This window comes from Rhipicephalus sanguineus, chromosome 4, assembly GCF_013339695.2.
Source record: "Rhipicephalus sanguineus isolate Rsan-2018 chromosome 4, BIME_Rsan_1.4, whole genome shotgun sequence".
NCBI classification, from domain to species: Eukaryota; Metazoa; Arthropoda; class Arachnida; order Ixodida; family Ixodidae; genus Rhipicephalus; species Rhipicephalus sanguineus.
Window position 1 is genome coordinate 33,639,323 of NC_051179.1, and position 24,344 is coordinate 33,663,666.

The 24,344-nt window shown below is 51.5% G+C and overlaps 1 protein-coding gene across 1 annotated transcript in view; it reads right to left on the reverse strand.

Annotated features, from left to right (window-relative positions):
• LOC119389741 (alpha-amylase 4N-like) overlaps window positions 1-24,344 on the reverse strand; it is a 294,142-nt gene that overhangs the window by 112,708 nt on the left and 157,090 nt on the right. The window lies entirely within an intron of this gene.

Sequence of the window (24,344 nt, forward strand, 5' to 3'; positions counted from 1 at the left end):
GTTTTCTGGCTGCTGAAAAAAAAACCGTTAAGAGGTCCTAGAGCACAATTATGTTTCCTGCTGTTCGCAAAATGCAGCATCCTTAAGAGCAACAAACGTGAATAAACTGGGTCAAGCGGTTGCGTGATGAGAGCATTTTTGTGTTTTCATCGAATTGAAAAACTAGAAGGACGCTTGAGCTGCGCCTTCAAGAGTAGAACACGATAGCGTAATCGGGCCCCGTGCCTTCTCAACTGCTAACCTGGCTTCGGTTCTCGGTGCATACCTCAACCGTGCCGTAAGGAAATGAACGACTGTGCGCGTAACATTGGCCGTTTCAAAGTATCCTAGAATGCCTGCTGCGAGTACAGTTGTTAAGTGCCCACTACACCATAATTGTTCCTTTTGCGAACCAGCGAAGGGCCCACTACGCGTCCGTAAGGCAACACGCGATCATACGCAGCTGGTCACATTGTTGATGCTTTTGCTGCTGCTGATTAAATATGTCTGAGCGCTTTGTAATGGATGGGCCTTTAAAACACCCATTCGTTGCGTAAGTCACATGTTTTGACGCCTGGCGCGATTCTACGCTTCTGCCGCGCAATATTACATGCGTTAAGAAGTCTTCTTCCACTACATGGCATTGGATTGGATTGGAAAAACTTTATTTACGTCCTGCAGAACGCGCTCAGCGCGTAGCGGGCGTCTCCCACGTAGGGACCGACAGAGAATACCTGGCGGCCGCCTCGTGGGCCTGCTGGACAGCCCATTGCTGGTCGGCGAGAAGCGAGCTTCTGAGGGACGTCTCCCACTTGTGCGAGGCAGAGCCGGGATGAGCGTTTCTACACTCCCAGAGCATGTGTGTGAGTGTCGCCTTGTGTCCGCACGAGGGGCACGTGTCGCTGGGGTACGCGTCGGGATAGAAAACATGAAGCTTGGCGAGGTTTGGATATGTGTGCGTTTGCAGTAAGCGTAGGGTTAGCGCCTGCGGCCTGTTAAGTTTCGGATGCGGGGGCGGAAAAATGCGGCGTCCAAGGTAAAAGTGTTTTGTGATGTCGTTATACGTAATGGGTGCGTCCCGGTTGGCTTCTAACTCGGCGAGATGAGGTTTCCCTGTGACGGCGCGGTCGGTAAGCGCGCGCGCTGCGTCGTGGGCGATCTCGTTGAGGTTGGACGGGGCGCCCGGCACCCGGCCGAGATGGGCAGGGAACCAGATGACGGTGTGATGCTTGAGAGTACTCGGATCCACGCTGCGGAGGATGCGTAACGCCTGATCGGAGACGACGCCACGTTCGAAGGCTTCATGGCCGCTCTAGAGTCGCTGTAGATGACTTCTCGTTTGCTGTCGAGCACACTTGAGGCTATGGCTACTTGCTCAGCTACTTCGGGGTCTCGGGTGAGGATAGTGGCGGAGTTTAGGATCCGCTGCGTGGATGAAACCGCGACCGCGGCGAAGGCTCGGTTGTTGCGATAGGCAGCGGCGTCCACGAACGAGACGTCGTCCGCTTTCACGTCTATGCGCTTGAGAAGGGCGGTCGCCCGCGCAAGGCGCCTGCCTCTGTTGTAGTCGGGGTGTACATTTCGCGGAATGGGATTGATCGTGATGAGATCTCGGATTTCACGGGGAACCGGCGTCCACTCTGGGGGGTCCCCGGCCGTCGAGGAGAAGCCAAGCTCGTGCAGAATATGGCGGCCTGCCTTGGTGGTCCTGAGTCGGAGCAACTGCGCCCGTTCCTGAGCCTCGGCGATCTCTTCAAGCGTGTTGTGCACGCCGAGCTCGAGGAGTTTCTCCGTGGAAGTGCTCATAGGGAGGCCGAGGGCTCTTTTAACGACCTTTCTAATAAGGGCGTTCAGTTTATCGCGCTCAGTACGTAGCCATTTGTGCATGGCAGCGACGTACGTGAAATGGCATTCATATATTCTTTTTCCCCAAGGAGTTTAAGGCCATAGGGTGGCTCTGTCGTAGAACACCTGCTTGCCAGGCAGACGGCTTGGGTTCGATTCTCACACATTTTTTTTTAAAAAGATTTTTATTACTTATTTTATTTGCATCTTTCTCGATTTTTCGGTCACGGACAAGATGATGATTTTTCGCTCACAACCAACGACGCCGACACCAGGATTTCTGCTAAACAAGCTCTTTAACGCTATCGCGTTAAAATCGGAGCTAGTTGTTGTTTCCCTCCAGTCATGGCTCATACCTAATACAGGGGATTGGCCCAGTAGTGGGTGAATTTTTCCTATATTTTCTTTAGCGTGTCATTCGTAGAAGCCATAATTAATATATTGAATTGATGTGCCAATTATTGGTATTGAAACATTTAAAGCAGGCAGAATTTAGCTAGACATTCTTTTAGACTGTCTGATGAATTCCTCAATCGCGAAGAAAACACCCCTGTGGCTGTATCTCAGAGGGGTGGCCCCAAAAGAAAGAATAACCGGTTCTGATACTTCCAGGCCCAGCTTTCGAAGAGGTAGTACGATGATTCTTTTCCTCAATGTCGTGAACCGGCGACAAGATAGAAAGAAATGACCAATGGTTTCCTCCTGATTGCAGAAGAGGCACAATCGGGGATGTCGCTAAACCTGCTCTATGTAAGTAAAATTGAGGGAGGTCACTGGTTTTGAGCTAAAGCCTGCTCTGTTACCGTGTCGCGCACCTTTCAGTTCAGTAACGCATTCCCGCTGCCCCGGTGGCATCTCTGCCTGTAAAGCGTGCTCAGTGGCAAACACGTCAGTAATGCGGAGAAGCTATTCCTAAGCACAATGACGTGCATTTGCATAGAGGCCATTCGTAGACACATGCGAATAGCATTAGGCAGCGCGATGGCTTTTTCATGGGTGATGTATCTATATATCCAATGGCGCCATCGGCCGCACAAATGAATGCACACACGCGCGCGGAGGCGGCGCGATTGACATCACGCCGGATAAATATAAAAAGAAACAATGCTCCAGCTGCGGGATTTAAACACTGGATCTGTAGTACCGAAGGCCGAGCTACAACTCGTAAAAGCAAGTAAGAAGCACGCAAGCGGATATGTCAAAGAAATAGTCGCATACTTAAGAGGCTTGCCCACCATGGGTGGAATGACCTTTTTAAATTAGGAACGCGTCGTAAGTAGCATAGCTTCCACGCGAGGTAGCCGTTCGGACCTGCATATATGCGTGCTATATGAACTAAACTGACTACCCGCCACGATGATATTGATGCAAAACATGTGCGATAGTACTTCCACGGGGCTATAATAACTTTCTCTGTAACTACGGCACAGGCGTGTGCCTCATCGGGTGGAAGAGAGCACCGCTCATGATGCTAGCCGCATTTTCCGCAACGTTGGTGGTTTCCTCAAAAATTGCCTCCGTGTAAGCCGGCGCGTTGAGACGCTCGACGCGTTTTCACAACGCTGACATAGTGGTGCAGAGTCGCCGTTATGCTATTCGCACTGACGACGAAAATCGACACCAGTCAACTTCTGCTGTATGTTAATGGCGTTTGCCTCGCCTCCCCCTTCCCCCCCACCAAAAAAAAATCACGCAGGATCCCTTTCGGGAGTTGTCTGAGCGAGATGCCTAAGCGTAGAGCTTTTAAGGCTAAAGCCTTAGATGCCTTATCAAACGCAAAAAATGACCGTCGGCGTCGGGGACGAGTGATGCAAAAAACCAAGACGTGATGACGTTAATATATTACGTCATCATGACGTCACAGATCGCCAAAATTTCTGACGCATTATGCCGTCATCATGCCGCCACGTGACGTAGCGTCACATGCTGACGTTATCACACGATAGCTTGGCCAAAGGTGGGCCGATCGCGGAGGCAGCGCAAAACCAGTCGAGGTGCCTTCGATCCCGAGGCATTGCAAAACCACGTCAGGTACAGAAAGCTTTTGGAGGGTGGTGAGGGAGGATGAATACATCGACTGGGAAGGAAAAAAAGATGGATTTCGCCTCCGAGTCATCTTAGGTCAATGCATAAGAGACCGGTTGAGTTTTATTGTAGGTTGTATCCTTCCTTATAGCGTCCTGTTGCGACCGGGTGTTTGGATCCATCCCACCGCTGCAACCAGTTGTTGCGACCGGTATATTTCGATCCGTCCGTCCTCGGCAACCAGGTTGTTGCTACGATAGGGCAGCGTCGTACCCGGACTCCGTTTGGTAGCGTAGTCGGGTTTCCGGGTTGAGGAACTGATACTAGCAAGTTGGGAAAACGATAACAAACCTATTTACTGGCACTTTTTGTACAACAATTACATAGTTACAAGGAAAGTGTTCCGCGATGAGCGAACTGGATGAGCCTGTTACCGAGGGCTCAGAGCCCCATTTCTGGGGCTCTGAGCCAGAATGGGGCTCTGAGCCCCATCGAATGGGGCTCAGAGCCCCATTCGACGGTCGACGGCACGCTTGTGGGGGAAGCAGGGCAACAGGTTCCTCGGGCTTGTTCCTCGGACTCTTCCCCGAAGGCAGAAAAGGGTCTGCGGCAACTCCTGTCAAAACATACAGGTAATACAGGTCAGGTCGTCTTGGCAGCACACCACTCCAAGTCCAGGTGGCCCATTGTGGAAACGTCTCCAACTTGGCCGTCCCTCTATTAGGTCGAGATTCTTCCCATTGTCGATCGCTTGCCGTCCCGGGGATTCCGTTTCTAGGATGAATGCAGGTGTTCTAGCAGTGCGAGAACGCATCGCCCGTCCATTCTCATGGTCAGTGCGTCGCCACCGACTGCCAGTCATAACAGTCCTTAGAGCGTTGTTTACGGGTGGCATCAGCATGGAGTATTTGATCTTTCTAGGTATCGTCAGCGTCTCAAGCGGCCCCATGGCACGCGTAAACCGCTACCAATGAAACGGGTCTTTATAGCTTCAAATTTTCGCAAAGTTGGAAATTTCCTCACGTGTGCAATCATTCATGTCGGTACTGCCTCTTGTCCTGCAGATGACTTTTTTTCTACAACAACGAAATTCAACGTAGGCCTCGTAGAAAGTGTTCTTTTTCTACATTTGTATTTTGCACCGCGGGTACAACGCCGCGACCGCTGTGCGACGTCAAACAGCGGGTAGCATGTTATTGGCCAATATCCGGCATAACTAAAGAGCGGCGTTTGGATCGAATGCACTTCTTGCCACGGGGTGCCGCCACGTGCCGGAGCAGCTCTCCACAGTCTGCTAACGTTACACAGTGAGCCACACTCGCCCACAAAAATAACAACGGGATAAAGCGATCGCTTTTCACCACGCGTGCTCAAGGTCATGACGCGCGCTCACGTAGCTTCTTTGCCCCGTGCCATCCCTCCCTGCTTAGCTTCCAGCGCTCTCGTCGGGACGAGACGAGAGAGAAAGCGCTTGAAGCGCGCCACAAACTCCTGTAACTCGGCTCGTTCTTGGCGGATTCGAGAAATTTTTGCGGCAATCGATTCTTGAGGTAACAAACGGCGATACTGAGGTTATTCGATGATTTTTAAGGAAAGTTGTTCGTGACCCCTCCCCTTTAAGACACTCGCTTCGGAACCTGTAACCCGCCACGGTGGTCTAGTGGTTAAGGTGCTCGACTGCTTACCCGCAGGTCGCGGGATCGAATCCCGGCCGCGGCGGCCGCATTTTCGATGGAGGCGGAAATGCTAGAGGCCCGTGTACTTAGATTTAGGTGCACGTTAAAGAACCCCAGGAGGTCAAAATTTCCGGAGCCCCCCACTACGGCGTCTCTCATCATCGTATCGTGGTTTTGGGACATTAAACAACAACAGTTATTATTCGGAACGTGTAGGCGTGGTTTTAAAAAAAAACCAACTCCTGTCACGAAAAATATTCTGAAGCGAAGCTTCTATGAGTTACAGATTTTGGTGGTAGCGGCGGCGTAATGATTCGCGAGAAATTTGGCGCCGGCGAGTGTGCAGAGATGCGGATCTACGTAAATAGACCCTCGAAGGTGCGCCAATCACATGAGTATCTGTATGCGCCGTTTTCCAATAACTGATGCGCTCTAGATCATGGGCTGGCATCAGCCGTTTCTGATATGTAAATCTGACCTTTAATAGAGGTTACTTGTCATTTACGTTACCACATTTCATTGTTGCCTTTCATCGTGACTTTTTTTTCTTCCTTTATATCATATGTACATACTTGCTGCATTGACAAACTAAAGTATAGCAAAATAAAATAAAAAACTGCTACACAAGTTTGAGGGAAGACATTCTTCTTAAAATTTGTTCATCGTTAGAATGAAGGAAGGGAATTTCTAGGCTTTGTTTCTTTGTTTGCCACAACCTTAATGAAACCTGTAGAAGGCTTTCTACTCGTCGGACCTTTCGCGTTTTAAATTTTCGTGACACATCTCTTTTCGGTTGTTTCAGATAGTTGGTGATCTCATACAGTCGTTCGTGTCACCGGTTTTAAGTCGAAAACTTGAACGTCCGGGCAAATGTCATCAGAGATTCTGACATCACTCTTAGTCAATTGTCAAATTTTAGGTAGGAACGACGAACCCTTAGTTTCCGATATTCGTGGTATCTACATTAGCACAGAAAACGTACAGCCGTCAGCAACTCGAACGCTCCGCCGCGTGGCCTTGACCGGCTTCGACTGACGCCAGCGCCGCCAAGCGTTGGACACGGTATGTTTCCAGCAGCTAACGATAGATAGAGCGCGGCTGGATTTGACGGGTAAATTTCTGTTTCTCTTTCTGTTTCTGACCGGCGAGTCGACTACACTCACTTGGCAGGTCCGTTTTCACCGTGTTTCATTCGTGGCTGCGTTGTCACGCGTGCCCATGAAACTCGTTGCGGTATACTTATCTCGGCAATGAACCATCGCGTGCGAAAGCTCACACGCCGAGATAGGGATATGGCAACGAATTGCCATATCCCGGCGCCGGCGCAAAAAGACAATGAAACGCTGCGCGCGCCGAACGCCGCGCGCGGCGTTCCGCGCCGCCGTCGAAGGTCCCCGCCGCATCACCGCTCGCACCCCTCTCCCACCTGTCTCCCTCTCCAAGCGCTGCGCGCGCCGCACACTCACAACACGGTTGCGACGTGGCTCTTCAATGGATACCGTCACACGTTGGAATCGCGGGGAACGAAGCTGCTGACGACCTGGTGAGGACTGCACACGACCCTGCGGTTCCGCTGACAACGTACGCGGACTCCGTAGATTCAGCACGCCAGAACATCCGGCGAGAGCTCGCTCGCAACCACCCTGATGCGCGCGTAGCCTCCGGATGCCCCCCGCGTTATCTACCGGAGGGAATGCTAACCGAAAGGAGCGTTCCCTTCTTCTCGCACTGCGGACCGGCTCTGTCTGACCCGCCGAGCGCCGGCACCGCCTTCGCGGTGCTCCCTCACCCCTATGCGGCGACTGCGGTGAGGAAGAAACACTCCAGCATCTACTAATCTCCTGTACCGCTCTGGCTCCGCAACGGGAGCACCTCGCGCGCGCCTTCAGGAGGCAAGGGCTACCCTGCGCGACCATGAACGATGTGCTGCACCCGGCCGGAGCCATGGACCGTGTTCGCGGTGACCTACGCGCGGTGCTCGAGTACACTGATGCCGCGCAACTCGCAGACCGCCTCTAGGCCGTGCTTAGCGCCTGACCAGCAACGACAACGACGGATCTCCTCCTTCCTCTGCCCCCAGCCCTCTACCTGTTGTGACCTTCCCTTCCCTCCCACCATCTGTCTCCTCCTTCCCTTTTACACCCCCCCCCCTTTTCCCTAAAGTGACGCGGTTGTGGTGTCCTCGACTGAGAGACAGGTACTGTGTCACTTCCCCACCTTTATATTTTCCATTTTTCCATCAAGAACCTCTTCTCTCAGTCGTTCCCGCCACCACGCGCAGCAGATGCTCTCCAACCCGCTCCCTACCCTAACGCCTTCATGAAAGCCAGCAGCGAGATCAGGCGCATGGTCGTTTGCGTCCCATTTCTAAGGAGCTTCGCTCGTCGGTTGAATTCGTACACGGTTGTAACGGTTGTAAGCCACAATGGAAGAGTGGCATAAAGCTGTACCTGAGCCTCGCCGGCCAGTTCAACGTATGGGCACTGTGCATGGAGCCGGATGCAGCCACTCCAAACACATGCAATACTGAAAAGCCCCTATACCTTCTCTGCATTGCTACAATAAATTTTGTCTGCACATCTAATGAACGGTTTGGGCGACCAGGTCATACGAAATGTCAGACGACTACCTTTCAAAAGTCCTTCATATCTTTTAATGTAGGGTCTGCCGAAACCAAATAAATACATGCCTAAAACAGTGCTCTGGACTTTCCGCAATTTGCCGTGGGTTGAATGCGGTTCAATGCACGAGACGGGATACCCTCTCCCTCTCCTATGCACGAGACGGGATGCCGATTCCTTGAAGCTATTGCACTCATTTCTTCACTCATCTTGTCGACTATCTTCCGACGATTACATCTGCTATGCTAGTACTCTTTCACTAGACGTTACCACAGCCTCAACCCAAAGCCTTTCTTTACGCACACGAACATTTTTAAGAATAGTTATTTTCCTAGAGTTATTGAAAGATGGAATGAATTACCTGGTTGTACTCGTGAATCGTCGTTGTCGGATTTTGTAGACGCACTGTTATGATAAATCGTTTAGTTTTTGTTTTTTCAACCTTGTTAACAATGTATTTGTGTATGAAAATGTATGCCACTCCTGCAATAGCCCTGCATAGGGCTGCAGTATTTGAAAATAAATAAATAAATAAATAAATAAATAAATAAATAAATAAATAAATAAATAAATAAATAAATAAATAAATAAATAAATAAATAAATAAATCAAGTTCGTTGAGCAATAGCTAGGTTTCGCTTGCTTAGGGAGCGAATTAACGCTCTAATCCGCATGGCTACCAAAGCAGCGCTTAATCTCCAAAAAAAAAAAATACTAGCACTGATAGGCTCCTAAAACTCGGAAACGCACAACACAATACAAGAACTCATAGCTGCACATATGCAATCGCAGTACCATCGCCTGGCTGGGTCCGAAACAGGGCGGCATATACTGGATTCGCTTGGAATCCGTATACCAGCACATACTTCAGAATTAGTCTCGCCCAGCAATGGGCTGTCCAGCAGGCCCATGAAGCGGCCGCCAGGTATTCTCTGTCGGTCCCTACGTGGGAGACGGCCGCTACGCGCTAAGCGCGTCCTGCAGGACGTAAATAAAGATTTTCCAATTCAATCCTCGTTCCATACGCGCCGCGCTTATCATCAAACCTCTCCCTAGGAACGTTAATCCAGGAACGTTCATCCGCGTGTGGTCCATACCGTTCGGTAGCTGTCGCTTATCATCCTTCAGCCCCCAATCACCCACTTCTTGGACCCCCTTTTACCCCGGAGGAAGCAGAGGAAGCTGTTATAGCGTTAGTAATCGCCAAAACCAACGTCACTTACATACTTAGCGATTCAAAACAGCAATTCTTAACTTTGCCCATGGTCGCGTCCATCCTCCCGCGTGGCAAATAATGAGGGTGTGTACCGTAAATTCCGACAGGCTTATTGAACTCGTGTGGGTGCCGGCTCACTCTGGCAATCCCGGAAATGAGGCCGCCGATAACATAGCCCGAGGACTTATTATACGGGCAAATGGCGACACCAGCCGGGATTTCTCGAGAGAGCGGGCACACACGTTCTCTGAACTCACCCAACAAGCACGCCTTGCCCGTCGCCTCAACCCCCCTCCCCACCCCCGCCTTTCCCACTCGCAACAAATCATTTGGAGGCGACTCCAGACCCGAACTCTTCCCACCCCTCAAGTCTTATTTAACTTCCGCCCCATTTCTCCGGAGTGCACTCTCTGTGGAGAGTCGCCCGCCTGCCGATCCTCCCGCGCAGGGGCAGCCCGCCATCAGTACATGGGTGGAACGGGAGGCCCTCCTTGCGTCGCAGGATCTGGACGCACAGCATCGCTGTGTGAACCGGGTACCAGTGCCCTGCCTTGCGTGGTCTGGACACATAGGCGCAATGTGATGGCCGTGCGGTGGTCCAGGGCCCGTAAAGGGCCCAAACTCGCTCGTCCAGTAAAATTTTACCTTCCTTGGGAGTGGACGAGACCATCCGTTTGTAGTGATTTTAACTTAAGACGAAACGCGAAAAGTGAGCGTCGGCGTCAACACGAGTGATGGAAAAAATAATCATCACGCGATGACGTCACCATATGACGTCGTAATGACGTCGCAGGTTGCCAAAATTTCTGCCGTCATCGTGGCGTTATTATGACGTCATATAACGCGACGTCACATGATGACACAATAACATAACATCGCATCCGGGTAGTAGATGCGCTAGCGGTTGCTAGCGCATTAGTTGCTGATGCAAACAGACGCGCTGTTGTGCTACCTAAAGTAGAATATAAAGTAACTCCGTTGCCTACTATAGCTACTGTGTACGGCTCCTAAAGGAGCCACATGCATTAACTCTATTGCTTACAGACTGCGACACTGCGTTTTGGTGAAGGTACTGCCTTCACCAAAGCGATCGTGTGTAGGGAAATATTTCAACGAGGAAGTGATATAAAGGAAGTTTTTAGGAAACAAGAATGTTTAATTAACCACCAGCTCAGTGTTTTCTGTCCCTTCCTTGCCAACAGCGCACAGAAATGGCAATGGTAAGTCGCGTCTCCAAATGAGGACGCCGTGTCGCAAAGGAATACGACTCTGCTGTGATCAGTCACGGCTCCCGAGTCGAAACACAAAGAGGCCGCCGAGAAAGCGACGGGTGCTCTCTGGGTTGGGGAAGGAGTCTTCCCAGAAGAGGGGAAGAAGGGAACGGGACATCTCGGCTTCAGCAAGACAGCGGGGCGCGAAATAATAATAACTGTCGGGGCCCCGCCACGATGGTCTAGTGGTTATGGTGCTCGACTGTTGACCCGAAGGGTCTCGGGATCGAATCCCGGCCGCGGCGGCTGCATTTTCGTTGGAGGCGAAAATGTTTGAGGCCCGTGTACTTAGATTTAGGTGCACGTTAAAGAACCCCAGGTGGTCGAAATTTCCGGAGCCCTCCACTACGGCGTCTCTCATAATCATATAGTGGTTTTGGGACGTTAAACCCCAGATATTATTATTATAACTGTCGGGGGTTAACGTCCCAAAACCACGATATGACTATGAGAGACGCCGTGATGGAAGGCTCCGGAAATTTCGACCACCTGGGGTTGTCTAAGGACGCGGGCCTCAAGCATTTTCGCTTCCACCGAAAACGCGGCCGCCGCGGCCGGGTCAGCAGTCGAGCACCATAACCGCTAGACCACCGCGGCTGGTAGCGGGGCGCGGAAGGCAGCGGCAGCAGCAAACGCATGAGCCGAGGCGCCACCGCTTTGAAGATACGGGGATGCACATGTAGTCCCACAGTGTGTAAATGTTGTTGACGCGGTAGACACGGATTCAGAGATCAGATTAACCATGGCATAAACATTCAAATGTATTAGTCCGCAGATGGGTTTCACCAACACCCTGCGAGCATCATACTGTGAGTAAAAAACAAACAAATTAGCGCCAGTATACTGTTGTGTACAACTCTTTAGAGAATATTGATGAACATTTCGCTGCATTTTATCACAAATAATCAGAATAATGATAATCAATGAAGGGGCACCTGAGTAGTAGATAAAGGAATTCATCTAACCCAATGTACTTTATGTCGAAATCATATGTAATTATTCCCATTGTAAACTTTATGCTGCCTCTCTTTAACTGGGTGCGCAAGTGTATCAGTGGCAGCCGCGTTAAACGAAGCTCTGTTCTTTCAGTTTTTCTGTTTTTTTTTTAAAGAAAAACCTAAGGAACGAGAACGTAGCTGTCGCTTGTCATGGAGTGCACTGGCGTCGATCAGCAATGGCGTAAACGCACCAAATATTTCAAGCGAAGCTTGTTACGAGTTACACCCGCCACAGTGGTCTAGTGGTCATGGTGCTCGACTGCTGACCCGAAGGTCGCGGGATCGAAACCCTGCCGCGGCGGCCTCATTTTCGCCGGAGGCGAAAATGCTTGAGGCCCGTGTATTTAGGTGCACGTTAAAAAACCCCAGGTGATCGATATTTCCGGAGCCCTGCACTACGGCGTTCCTGATAATCATATTGCACTTTTCGGACGTTAAACCCCAAAAATTAATGTTAATTAATGTTATTAATATGTTATGAGTTATGGATTTAGGCGGAGGCAGAGGGGTTGTACTCGAAAAACCCGGCGCCGGCGAGTGTGCACAAATGCGGCCCTCGAAGAAGTGCCGTTCACATGCGTGCTTGTATGTGCCGTTTTCCGATAATTGACGCTCCCTCGATCGCGGGCTTGGCGGCGATCAGCCGTTACTGATACGGCAATCTGATCTTCTATCGAGGTCACTTGTCATTTGACGTTGCCACATTTCATTGTTGCTTGAATATGAACGCGTGAACGTCGTTGTTGCCTGTAGCAACTGAAGTGTTGTGCTGCTAAGCACGTGGGTGAAGGTTCATTTCCCGGCATGCAGGAAGGAAAAAGTTAGGAGGGAGCATTGCTCAATGCGAAAGAAAGAAAGAAAGAAAGAAAGAAAGAAAGAAAGAAAGAAAGAAAGAAAGAAAGAAAGAAAGAAAGATAACTCAGGCACGCAGACGTCAAGCTGGTCTTTCCTACATTTTCTCGATATGGGAAGGGCTGCTAATTTTGTTTAATTCAATTATTTCTTTATGGCGGTGATCATCTTACGTGACGGAGGGACAGATGTACAGAATGGAGGACAGTTTTCTGGTTGAGTCGGCGTAGAAATGCTTAAGCGTTTAAAACTTACAGTGTCCCTTGTATATTCACCTAACACGACTCGAAGGCGAAAACCATCTGGTGTGGCTATTCAAAGTCACGTTCGCATGAGACATATAGGGCTTTCGCCTTAATAAAATTCACACTGTAAGGAGGCAATTGAACGCGAACGTTCAGTTAGCAGTGTTTGCTCCCTCCCTTCGCATGTTTTGCGTTTTCAGTGCATAAAGAGCGATCTTCCTGTAAAAGGTGCACAGCGGCGAACATAGCGTCGTAAGAGGAGGCTGCCTCTAGGTGGATTGAGGCAGCGCAAGAAAAGAAAATGCACAGCATGAAACTAATATCCACTTTCAGCTGGTTATTACGTCTGTATATCTGCAGTATTTTAGGAGATTGGTCACGTGATCGCTCAGAACTGAGTGTTAGTAGTATTAATATTATAGAATGCAATACGCAAGAGATCACGCGGGGGATTCTTCACCTTGTACAAGGCGCAAGAGAAAGCGCAGTGCCAGTAGCCGGCAGCGTATGGACACCGACGGGAAAGCAAAGCCTCCCTGGGAAGTTGGAACGCTGCTGTCCTAGTGCCGCACGAGAGACCAACTCCGTGCCACCTGACCAAGAAAAGAAACACAAAGCCGACTGGAGGATGGATGGAAACAACTTTATTGAAAGTCCGGCGATGTTTAATAACCCGGGCTCAGGTCTCCCATGAGGGACTTCGAGGCCTTGCCTCAACGCCGCCTCGCGGGCCCGCTGGACTGCCCATTCTTGTGTCTTGAAGTTGGAGCTGCGCAGTGCGGCTGCCCACTTCGACGCGAGAGCATCCGGAGCTACTGCCATCTGAGCTGCTGTGACAGGGCACTCCCATAACATGTGTGAGAGCGTCGCTCTGGTTGTCTGGCATAATTTACAAGTAGCATTCGGGTACTGGGCAGGGAAAATGTGCCGCAATCGCACCGGACTGGGGAAAGGTGTGTGTTTGCAGCTGTCGCCAGAACGACTGCCTGGCGTCGTTTTAGCTTGGGGTGAGGTGGGGGCAATATCCGCCTGCCTAACTGGTAGTGCTTGGTGATGTCATTGTACCTGACCAAGCGTTCTCGCGTGTTTTGAAGCAGGAGGTCCGAACTCGACGGGGCGGTATTCCGACTCTGCGCGGCGGGTCATTTCTCGCGCATAGCGGTGTGCCACCTCGTTCGAATTAGGGAGGCCCTCGTCGGTGGGGATGGTGACGTGTGCTGGAAACCATAGGATAGCGGTGCTGTTGAACTGCTGTCGACCAGCCTTCCTTAGGATCTGGAGAGCTTCTGGGGAAATGCGCCCCCGCGCGTAGTTACGGACTGCGGTTTGTGAGTCGCTAAGAACAGCTTCGCAGATGGGGTCGGTAAGCGCAAGCGCAATCGCAACCTCTTCCGCTGTGTCTGGGTATTTCGTGCTGACACTACACGCGTGCGTAAGCCGGGAATTAACATCTACGACTACCGCCGTGAACCGGTGTTTGTTTGCGTATTCTGCCGCGTCCACGAATCGCGCAGTCCTCTCCCCACCGAAGGAGCGCAGCAGTGTCTTTGCACGAGCCTGGCGTCGGCCCCCGTTATGTTCGGGGTGCATATTTCGAGGAAGAGGGGCAACTATTAGCGTATCGCCGATGTCGTGTGAAATGGCTTGTTTCTGACCGTGTTGGACGTGATAATTCAGGCCGAGCTTCTGCAGGATGTACCGACCCGTGGCTGTCAGGGACATGCGTTCGAGTTGCGAGACTCTTTGCGCATCCGCTATTTCCTCAAGCGTGTTTGTACACCCCCAGCTGTAGCAGACGAGTGGTACTCGTGGACTCCGGCAGGCCGAGGGCGACCTTGTATGTCTTGCGTATAAGGGTATCGAGTTTCTCCCTTTCAGTGACAGTCCAGTTGTGGAAGGCAGCCACATAAGTAACATGACTGATTACGAATGAGTGTATGAGGCGCATGACGCTGTCCTCCTCCATCCCCGTGTGCTTGTTTGTAATTCGTTTGATAAGGCGGGATGGCCGCTGTAACCTTGCCTTCAATCTTGCGGATAGTGTCGCCGTTTGACCCGTTGGCTGCTATATGCATGCCGAGGACCCGTATCTTCGGAACTTCGGGGAATGCAGGAGCCGTCCTGCGTATATCACTGTATTAATTCACAGTAGCGCGGTTCACCGGTGGGCTGGACCGGCGGCGCGGGCGGTAGATTAGCAGCTTCGATTTGAGTGGCGATATTCGGAGGCCCGTGTCTTGGAGGTAGTCCTCTACTGCAGAGACTGCTGCTTGTAAGGTACATTCTATCTGCCCGTCACTTCCCTTGTCGACCCACAGGGTGATGTCGTCTGCATACAAGGCGTGATGGAGGCCGTCAATCTCGCCAAGGCGGACCGGGAGACCCATCATCACGAGGTTGAAAAGGAGCGGGGATATTACCGACCCTTGAGGAGTGCCGGCGCTTCCTAGGGTATGTTCGTCGGATGTCATGGTGTCAACTGTGAGGGTGACTGTGCGGCGCGACAGGAAGTCTCTGATGTAGTTGTAGCTTCGCTCGCCCAGGTTGAGCTTGTTAATTCGGCGCAAGATTGCTTCATGTGCTACATTGTCGAACGCCTTTTCCAGGTCCAGGCCGAGGATGGCTCGGGTGCCACTAGTTGGGTCGTTGATGATCTGATGGTAGAGCTGAAGCATGATGTCTTGTGTGGAGAGGTGGGATCGGAAGCCTACCATAGTGGGCGGGTAGGCTACCAGTGTCCTCGAGGTGGCTGTTGATACGGGTGAGGAACGCGTGCTCCATCACCTTGCCAACGCAGGATGTGAGCGAAATGGGCCGCAGGTGATCGAGGCTAGACGGCTTGCCTGGCTTCGGTATCAGCACTGCCTTAGATCGTTTCCAGGCCTCTGGGAGGCGACCCTCTCGCCAGTCAGTTGTTGATGTATGTCGTAAGAGCGCTGATCGATACATCATCGAGGTTTCGTAGAGTCTTATTTGTGACCTTGTCGGGACCAGGTGCTGATTTGCCATTAAGGTGGTGGAGCGCTGCGCGGATCTCTGATTCAGTGAAATTCTTCATCCAGCGTCGCATTTTGGCTCACCAGTGTAATCGCCGTGCTGACATCGGCTCGTCGAGGGAAGTACTTGTCCAGCAGGCGTGTCACGATCTGTCGATCAGTCGCGGTAGCCCGTTCCTTGTGCAAAAGGCGCTGCAAGTTGGAACGCTGGGCCGACTTGCTCTGCGTTTCCCCCAAGAGATGACGGAGGAGACGCCACGTGCTGCCATTGTGCAGCTGCCCGTCGACTGCGTTGCAGATGTCGTACCACTGCTGGCGGTTTAAGGTCCGGCAATGCTCTTCAAGCTGACGATTGATCTGTGCGATCTTCTTACGAAGCTTTCGATTGTGCCGTTGCTTCTTCCATCTTGCGTGTAGTGATGTCTTGGCTTCCCAGAGGTGGGCTAGTCGGCTGTCGATCTTCTCAACCTGGACTTCGGGCGCGACCGTCTGTGTCGCCCTGTTCACGTCGCCATTGAGGGTTTCCATCCATACCGTCGATGTCATCGATGGCCTCCTCATCTCGTTGTCAGCTCGATGCTTCCGGAATTTGTCCCAGTCCGTCCACTTGAATGCTTGTGGGAAGGAGGTGTACCCTCCAGAGGAAGTCGTGTTTCTATAATCATATGGTCGCTACCGAGATCTTCAAAGGTATTGCGCCACTGTGCTTGGAGGAATGTTTCGGACCGCCGTCAGGTCCGGTGTCGTATCCCGTGCTGTTGATGTGCCCGTGCGGGTCGGCGCCGTGGGATCGGTAATAAGCGTCAGCTCTGCATCATGCAAGTCCTGCCACAGGCGTCGGCCTTTGGCTGTAGTGTAGCCATAGCCCCAAGCTTCGTTCGGGGCATTAAACTCTCCTCCCACCATAAAGGGCTGCACACCCGCCAAGGTCAGCGCACCCCGAAAGAGGGAGATGAGGCGACTCCGCGAGTGAGCCGGATTACTATACACGTTGAGGAGAAATACACTGCACTTGCGTGTCCTGTTGGGAAGGAGCTCTACGAGAATATGTTCCGCATGTGTGCCGCGTACGGAGTGTTCTTGAACTACAATCGCTTTCCGCGTTTAAAATTGCAAGTCCACGATCAACGGGAATCGGCGAGGCGTATGTAGTGAAACCTGGAATCTTTGGTATGGTACCTACTGTTTCCTGTATCATTATCACGTCAGGCTTGGGTTGCGCGTGTCGGACGTATTGTTGCAGCAGTGGTTGCTTCTTAGTGAAGCCACCGACAGTTCCACTGCCACACCACGAGCCCGTTAGTGGGGCGGGCCATCGTAGTGCTGTGCCGTGTGCGCTATCAGAGATAGCGCTATTGTGAATGACGTTAGGGCCCGCAGTAGGGCACCATCGACGTGCCTGGGCGAAGGCCTATGTGAGTCTCGATTCTGTCTATATGGGATTCAACCCTGTCTGTTGCGGGCAGTGAGGTTGTTGACCGCAACGCCGATGTGCGGATCGCACTTTGAATGTCAGCGAGCAGCTTCCTCATTTTCTTCTTGTTCTTTCCGCCATTCACATACTGTGACTTGTTCTTTGCGGCAATCTCTACTGTGGCTTCGAGCTTGTCGTGCCGTTCAGGTTCGGAGCTGGCTGCCGCACGTTTCTTTGCGGGAGGCGCATCTCTGTCGTTACCGTTCGCGACGGGAGTTTGGAGAGAAGTAGGCTTAGGTATAGATGACTGCGCCATCGACAGCTTAATCTCGCGGATTTCTTGTGTTAATTGTTGCACTACCGTGCGTAAGTGCGCGTTTTCGCGCTTGTACTGCTTCTAATGCCACGTCTCTGGGGGTCCCTCTTATTGCTAGGTTCCGAGGCAGTAGCTCCCTTAGCCTCACGTCTCGGCGTGCCCTTAACCGCATCTGCGAAGCTCACCTTGTCAGGTAGGTCCGGGTCCTGGTGACCGGCTTGCTTCGGACGCCGCGAACTCGAACGGCCATGAATCGGTCCGGTAGTTCTGCTCCGGGACCGGCTCCGAGACTGGCTCTGTTGGCGGGGTCGAGACCCCGCTGACCGCGCCCGGCTTCGAGAGCGGGAGCTTGAACGGGAGGCAGGTGCGAACTCTCCGTCGTAGTTCTGCTGCTGCAGCTCGAGGGCGGCCTCCGCTGCAGCCCTTCGTCGATCCCCGCGTCGTTTTTGACGAGATAAGGGGTCTTGAACCGAGCCTTGCAGACCTTGTCCGCAGTGGGATGTGCTCCCCCGCAGAGGCGACACGCCGGCGTGCATTCGTGATTGGGGTCTGGTTCGAAGCTCCGCAGCCTCTACACACACGGTCTTGGGGTTCGGGCATACGTCCATGCGATGGCCGACACGTCCGCACTGGTGGCACACGTCGATCTGCTTTCTGTACAAGGTGCACCTAGCATGCACACCCCCGTAGTACACCCACGTTGGGACCCGGCCACGGTCGAAGGCGATGATGACCGACGTGGTACTACTGAGTCTTTTGGCCGCTAAGGCGGTCGGGTACCTTTTGTTGACGATATTTAGGTGAATGGCATTGGCGTCTTCCTCGAGGAAACCTCGGACGACTCCCTTGACTGTATATCTGGCGCAGTCTCGTAAGCCCGGACCTCAAACTGGTGGTTGTGGAGCGTAAAGCTGGCGAGTCGGCGTACCGTTCAGCATTGGAAGAGTGAGGTGTACTCACAACGATGATGTTTGCTGCATGTTTGGACATATTGCTGCATTCGTGGATTGCGTGGATCTGCGTGGATTATCAGCATTTAAACAAGATCACCAAAAGGATGTCTACCCGCTTCCTCGTATCGATGACGCCTTGGACTGCCTTCATGGTGCTACCTATTTTCTTCGATAGACCTACGCTCTGGTTACTGGCGAATCGCCGTAGACGACCTCGACCGTGAGAAGACCGCCTTTGTAACGCCTGACAGTCTCTACCAATTCAGTCATGCCGTTCGGTTGTGCAATGCGCCGGCCACGTTCGAGCGGATGATGGACACGCTTTTGCGCAGCTTTAAATGGTCTATCTGCCTTTGTTACCTGGACGACGTCATTGTGTATTTGCTCCATCCTTTGAGTCTCACCTCGACCGACTTTCGTCTATTCTTTCCGTGTTTCGTGCGGCTGGGCTACAACTTATTCATCGAAGTGCCACTTTGGCCATCGCCAAGTTGCTATTCTGGGCATCTCGTCGACTCATCTGGCATCCGACCCGATCCCGACAAAGTTCGCGCTGTCCTCGATTTTCCCGTACCACTTGTGCCAAAGACGTTCGAAGTTTTGTGGGCCTATGCTCATATTTCCGACGCTTCGTCAGAAACTCGCAGATATTGCCCGCCCCCTCACTGACCTTCTCAAGAAGGATGTGCCATTTTGGTGGGGTCCCTGACCAAGCCATGCTTTTTCCCGCCTCATTACGCTGCTCACCACACCGCCGATCCTCGCCCACTTCGACACGTCCGCTCCAACCGAGGTGCGCACCGACGCTAGTGGTTACGGCATTGGCGCTGTGTTGCCCAGCGTCAATCCGGTCATGATAGAGTTCTTGCGTATGCCAGCCGGCTCCTTTCTCCTGCCGAACGCAATTATTCTATTACTGAGCGCGAGTGCCTGGCGCTTGTATGGGCAGTTGGTAAATTCCGCCCCTATTTATATGGTCGACCTTTCACCGTTACCACAGACCCCACGCTCTATGCTGGCTTTCAGCACTCAAGATCCAACAGGGCGCCTAGCTCGTTGGGCTCTACGCCTCCAGGAATTCACGTACACAATGGTCTACAAGTCCGGCCGTCTACCCCAACGCCCGACTGCCTTTCTCGGTACCCCGTCGACGATCCAGACCTCGTAACGGATGACACGTCCATCTGTATTTCCTCGCTCTCCGCTTTCGGCAACATCGGTGACGAGCAACCGCGTGACGCGTCCCTACGAGATCTAATCACCCGCCTGAATACTGACTCGACGGACAGTTCGCTTCGCATGTTCGTCATCATCGACGGCTTTTTATACCGCCGGAACATGCGCCCAGTGGGACAGCAACTACTAGTTGTAGTACCCACTCATCTCCGCTCGACCGTACTTCAGCAACTACATGATGTACCAACGGCCGCCATCTTGGTGTTGCCAGAACGTACGACCGTGTCCGCCGACGCTTTTTTCTGGCCGGGCTCTACCGTTCCGTACATCGTTATGTCGCTTCTTGCGAGTCGTGCCAACGCCGGAAAAGGCCAGCTGTGCACCCCGCCGGGCTCCTTCAGCCTATCGACGTACCTGCTGAGCCTTTTTTTCTTGTCGGCCTCGACCTTTTGGACCTTTCCCACTTTTTAACAACGGTAACAGATGGGTCGCCGTCGCTACGGATATTCGACCCGTTTTGCCATTACGAGACCTCTCCCGAGCAGCTGCGCTACAGACGTCGCCGAGTTTTTGATACAAGACGTCATCTTACATCACGGCGCTCCTCGTCAACTTATCACGGACCGAGGTCGTTACTTTTTATCCAAGGTAATCGAGGACCTACTTCGGTCTTGTGCAACCAAGCACAAGCTTACGACGGCCTATCATCCCCAACGAACGGACTCACAGAACGTTTGAATCGCACGCTCACTGACATGCTCGCCATGTATGTCTCGACTGATCATCGCGACTGGGACGTTGCGCTACCCTTTGTCACTTTTGCGTACAACAGCTCGCGCCACGACACTGCTGGATATTCTCCCTTTTACCTTTTGTATGGAAGAGAACCGACCTTGCCGTTCGACACGCTCGTACCCACCCCTGCCCACCTGTCCACCGAATATGCTCGCCACGCTATTAGCACAGCCGAAAAGGCCCGTCAGGTCGCCCATCGACGCCTTTCGGACTCGCAACTCCGCCAGAAACATACATGCGACAGTTGCCACCGGAACGTTCGCTTCATCCGGGTGACCTCGTTCTGCTGTGGTCTCCGTCTCGGCATGTTGGCCTGGCCGAAAAACTTCTGCCCAAGTACTCCGGCCCTTACCGTGTGCTACGCCAGGTGACTGAGGTCACCTATGACATCGCCCCTCTGGACCATACGGCGCCCTCTACGTCTTCCAACGTCGTTCCACGTCGCTCGCCTGAAGCCGTACCTTTCGCCCACCACCTGCTAACAAGCGCCGAGTCGGCGCTTTCGCCGCCGGAGGTCGATGTAGCGGGGTTGCAGCTATGACTGTGGGGAGGTGTGCGAAGAGGGCAGACGACGTGTCGGTGTTCTGAAGATACACAACCGCCATCTTGACTGCTGGACTATTCCATACTGTAAACAAGTTAAATATATTCGTAACAATATGATGTCTTCCGTGGCGTCTTGGGGAGATACACTTGCTGGCCTGTATAGGGCCGAGGCGAGGCGGACGATTCCGACTGCAGCAACGTTCAAGCTGCCCCGTGGCCTGATAACAACTTTGTGGTGATCACGAGGAAGGGCGACCATCTTGCCTGCTTTCAAACTTGCTGCTTGTGTGCGCGCGGGTCACGCTGCGCCTTGTTCGTGCCTCCAACGCCGGCTTGGGAGGCTGCTGAAGTGTTAGGGTTAGCGTGCTTGCCCTGAGAAGAATGTCGTTCCCGAGGGGCAATGGTGCACCATCCTGCTTCTTCGGAAATCTCGGTGGGCGAGATCTCAGTCCTTCAACTTGCACTTCCATGGCAGCTTGAGGAAAGTCGACGCGCAGCCGTGACGGCGGCAAGCTAGGCGTCCGGAGCACACCTTAGCTCGGCGTCGCTGCAGCTCGGGGGAAAGTCCAATATTGTGGTGAAAAAAGCAGGTCCCACCTTGAAGAAGATATCCACAGAGTCCGCGTAACTTGCTGGAGACGATGGTGCAAAAACTACACAGATATTTTGCAGAAACGCTGCGAAAACATTTACGAAGGCGGAGCCGATGTGAACGCGTCCGCTCCCTTCGGCGCTTGTAGCGTCTCCCACGGGCCTCTACCATTTTGCCTCCATCGAAATGCGACCACGCGTCCCGCGACCTTCAGGCCAGCGCCGAGGGCCATAACCACTGCTCCCGGGTAGCGGACGCCTGGTGCCGATTTAAATAAATAGTCTTTATTTTTCCCATGCAAAAAGGGGGGGGAAAGGACCACAGACCAAAAGCTACAAAACTGTAGCTTGAGTGCGCCTGAGGCTCGACATTTTTAGATATATTCGATCTCTAATGCAAACGAGAATGCCAGTCCTCAAATGAAACTACCAAATAGACTAGTGCGCGCTGGTAATTTTCTCAATGTAGAAAGTATTGTTGAATGCTAACTTGGCTATAGAACTGGCTTCACGATAACTCATCTTAACTATTGTTTAGTTTTGTGTGAACCTTAATGAAAATGTCATGGTTTACGCATTCCACTGTTTGCCCAGATTCAAGGAGCGGTGACACATGACGTTCTCGAGGCTTTGACATTAGCTGGTTTTGTCCACGAAGCTTCTTGCTAAAAGCCAGCGCTCTCGATTTGCGATTGGCACGCATACACAACAATATTTACTGAGCGTTAAGAAAATATGGATTGACTATGCAGAAGAACATGCAAAAGCCGTTTTCTGGCTGTATCGGAGATCCATGGTTACTGTACGAGTCAAGTGTGTTTTCATAATCTTGAAGTACACGTGCTGATCTAGTTGGTTCACGTTTGGAATAAGCCCAGAAAGTATGGCTGTCTTCCGCAATAAATAACAAGGGAAGCGGTCAAGGGAGCGCAATTTTTGGACTGTTGATTGAACACTATGTAGGATTCAATATATAGGGCCAGACATGCGCAACAGCTAAGAAACTTCGTGCGCATGTCACCCTAATCATACATGTTATCTAAGAACTGTCTTTCTGCCCCTCGAGTTGGCAATGCAATGTCACTGATACGAAACAAACGTGGCGTTTTTCTATGGACTGCCTCCAACTTCCTGGAGCCGTGGTGCCTCTGCTTTTACCGAGAACCTAATTCTTGTTCATACACGTCTCCACTTAGTGAACTACAGTGGGTCGGCAAATGTGCCCCAACCATGCCTTTTAGAGTAAGCTCGTGTTACATACATACATACTACATACATACATACATACATACATACATACATACATACATACATACATACATACATACATACATACATACAACATACATACAATACATACATACATACATACATACAGAGGTGGACGCGTTCTTCGCCTACCACAACTGGAACACCAGGTACCGAATCTTCTCTCTTCAATAGGATCGTTTGAAAAAGCTACCGCTTCCTCAGAAGCCGCAAAGCACCGCACATTACAGAGAAGAAACTCGCCGTCCTTGTCAACAAAACAAAAAAAAAAATTCGCAGATCCCACGCACTGGGGAATCGATGTAATGCGAAGCAGCCAGCAAAGAGCTGCATACATCGCCTTGTTTTCTTTGAGCCAATGAAATCATTCATGCCATGGCATCTAGTCCACCATATATCGCATGTTTGCCATGCACGCATCATGCATGCACAATCTAGTGTACACCATGCCAATGAAACGCATATTCTAGTATATAAATGCATGACCTTCGTTTTGTTCATCACGCACTCGTGTCATGCCATACCAATTTTGGTAATATTCATGTTAACAAAACGGCCGGAAGCGCACCATGACAGTGGCTGTAAATCATACCATACATGACATGCATAACATGATTCTCATGTTAAGCCTCTCATTTAGGTTCATCATACAGTCACATCGCGCAATACCAATTTTGGCGTATATCAAAGCAGCGAAATGGCCGCGAGTGCACCATGAGTAGAACATGTAGATCATGCCATACATGACATGGATATTATGGTTTTTCATGTTACCACCTGTCACTAATGTTCATCATACAGTCACATCGCGCAATACCAGTTTTGGTGTATATCAAGCTACCGAAACGGCCGCGAATGCACAATGCGTGACATGTAAGTCATGACATACATGGCATGCATGTAATAGTTTTCATGTTACTACCTGTTCTTATCAGGTTCTTTCATACAGTCACATCGCGCAATACCATTTTTGTGCATATCAATCTAGCGAAAACGGCCACGAGTGCGCCATGAGCATGGCATGTAAATCATGTCGTACATTTCCATGCATGCCATGATTACCATGGTCCACCTTTCATTTACGTTCGTCATACAGTGGCGTCGCGCAATACCAATTTTGGTGTATACCAAGCTAGCGAACGGCCGGGAATGCACAATGGCGCGCGGCATGTAAATCATGTCGTACATTTCATACATGTCATGATTTCCATGTTACCACTCTCATTTACGTTCGTCATGTCATGCAGTCGCGTCGGCAATACCAATTTTGGTGTATGTCAAGCAAGTGAAACGGCACGAGTGCGTCATGAGCATGACATGTAAATCATGTCGTGCATGTCATGCATGTCATGATTTTCATGTTACCACGGTCTCATTTCCTTCGTCATACAGTCGCTTTACGCAATACCAATTTTGTGTACATCGAGCTAGCGAAGCGGCCGCGAATGCATCATGAGCGTGGCAATTAAATCATGACATACATGACATGCATGTCATGGTTTCATCTTACCAACTGTTATTCATGTTCTTCATACGTCACATCGCGCAATACCAATCTTG